Genomic DNA, 2,500 nt, shown 5'->3' with positions numbered 1-2,500 from the left:
ATGAAGCAGTATAGATATGTGTGTTTATATTGAAACAGGCTGACAGACATGGAAGTGGATCATCAAAGAGCATTTCACTGAATGTAATATTGTGCTTGGCCCTAACACAAGCCAATCCTCCAATGGACAGATGTGTGTGTGTGTGCGTGTGTGTGCGTGCGTGCGTGTGTGTGCATGCATGTGCATGCGTGTGTGGGTGTGTTGGCCCTAGCATGGGTCCGGCCTCCTCTGGGCAGTGGTAGACATATTGGTATGTTTCAAGCCATTAGCCAATAAAACTGCAGGTAATCACCACAGCCTCTCCAGCTGGACACCACTATAGCAACCTGGCTGGAAGGAGGGAGGGAGAGAGAGAGAGAGACGAAAGGGGGAGGGAGAGAGATGGAGGCAGGCATAGAGAGGGGGGAGGACAGGAGGAGGGACCTGTCTGTTCTGTCACAGGAGACAGGAGAAACGGGGCATGGGAGGGACGTGTCTGGTCTGTCTGAGGGGACAGGCATAGAGAGGGCAGGGTAGCTAAGGATGGAACTATACTCCCCCAACCTGCTGTATTGGGAAGGTGGGAATTTCAGCGTGTGTGTGTGTGTTTGTGTTGTAGTTGGAGGAAGCGACACTCGGAGGCTCTGGCAGCTGGTGTTGTCGTGCCACCTGTCATCCTGCATCTATCACTACCTTATTGGAGGGAGGGAGGGAGGGAGGGAGGGAGGGAGGGAGGGAGGGAGGGAGGGAGGGAGGGAGGGAGGGAGGGAGGGAGGGAGGGAGGGAGGGAAAGAGTGAAGGGAAGAGTGAGAGAGAGAGCAAAAGGGGGGCAGAGGGAGAGAGAAAGAGAGAGAGAGAGAGAGAGAGAGAGAGGGAGGGAGGGAGGGAGGGAAAGAGAGAGAGAGAGAGAAAGAGTGAAGGGAAGAGTGAGAGAGAGGAAAGGGGAAATGGGAAATTATGAAATGGAGGAGCAATATACAATCCCCGGACAGTTTATTAGGTACATCATCCCATTCACGAAAATGGATCGCTCCTACAGACAGTGAGTCAAGTGGCCGTGGCTTGTTTTATAAAGCAGACCGACAGGTATCGAGGCATTCAGTTACTGTTTGATTGAACATTAGAATGGGCAAAACCAGTGACCTAAGTGACTGAGCTTGGTATGATCATTGATGCTAGGCACTCCGGATCCAGCATCTCAGAAACGGCCTCCTGGGCTTTTCATACACGACAGTGTCTAGGGTTTACGGAGAATGACGCGACAAACAAAAAACATCCAGTCAGCGGCTGTCCTGTGGGAGAAAACAGCTCATTGATGAGAGAGGTCGAATGTGAACGACATCTCAGAGTGCACAACTGTCCGTGTAACAGATGGGCTATTGCATCAGAGGTACACACCGGGTTCCACTCCTATTAGCTAAAAACAACAAGAAATGGCTCCAGTGGACACGTGATCACCAACACTGGACAACTGAGGAGTGGAAAAACATTTCCTGGTCAAATGAACCCCGGTCCCTGTTGAGTCATGCTGATGCCAGAGTCAGGATTTCCTGGTCAAATGAACCCCGGTCCCTGTTGAGTCATGCTGATGCCAGAGTCAGGATTTCCTGGTCAAATGAACCCCGGTCCCTGTTGAGTCATGCTGATGCCAGAGTCAGGATTTCCTGGTCAAATGAACCCCGGTCCCTGTTGAGTCATGCTGATGCCAGAGTCAGGATTTCCTGGTCAAATGAACCCCGGTCCCTGTTGAGTCATGCTGATGCCAGAGTCAGGATTTCCTGGTCAAATGAACCCCGGTCCCTGTTGAGTCATGCTGATGCCAGAGTCAGGATTTCCTGGTCAAATGAACCCCGGTCCCTGTTGAGTCATGCTGATGCCAGAGTCAGGATTTCCTGGTCAAATGAACCCCGGTCCCTGTTGAGTCATGCTGATGCCAGAGTCAGGATTTGGCGTAAGCAGCATGAGTCCATGGCCCCATCCTGCCTGGTGTCAACAGTACAGGCTGGTGGCAGTGGTGTACCGCTGTCCAATCTGCAGCAACTGCGCATTGCCGTCGCATTGACCAACACCTCTGTGGTGGCAAGGGGGGGTCCGATAAACTGGACACTGAAGGGTGGAGAAGAGAAAGACAAGGTGTTTCTAATAAACTGGACACTGAAGGGTGGAGAAGAGAAAGACAAGGTGTTTCTAATAAACTGGACACTGAAGGGTGGAGAAGAGAAAGACAAGGTGTTTCTAATAAACTGGACACTGAGTGTAGAAGGGTGGAGAAGAGAAAGACAAGGTGTTTCTAATAAACTGGACACTGAAGGGTGGAGAAGAGAAAGACAAGGTGTTTCTAATAAACTGGACACTGAAGGGTGGAGAAGAGAAAGACAAGGTGTTTCTAATAAACTGGACACTGAGTGTAGAAGGGTGGAGAAGAGAAAGACAAGGTGTTTCTAATAAACTGGACACTGAAGGGTGGAGAAGAGAAAGACAAGGTGTTTCTAATAAACCTGACACTGAAGGGTGGAGAAGA

The 2,500-nt window shown here is 50.6% G+C and overlaps 1 protein-coding gene across 6 annotated transcripts in view; it reads left to right on the top strand.

Annotated features, from left to right (window-relative positions):
• LOC110498090 (estrogen-related receptor gamma) overlaps window positions 1-2,500 on the top strand; it is a 283,235-nt gene that overhangs the window by 178,895 nt on the left and 101,840 nt on the right. The window lies entirely within an intron of this gene.

This window comes from Oncorhynchus mykiss, chromosome 19 (assembly GCF_057628025.1).
Source record: "Oncorhynchus mykiss isolate SJ-2025 chromosome 19, ASM5762802v1, whole genome shotgun sequence".
NCBI classification, from domain to species: Eukaryota; Metazoa; Chordata; class Actinopteri; order Salmoniformes; family Salmonidae; genus Oncorhynchus; species Oncorhynchus mykiss.
The sequence above is the reverse complement of the archived record's forward strand: the minus strand, read 5'-3'. Positions and strand labels throughout refer to the sequence as shown.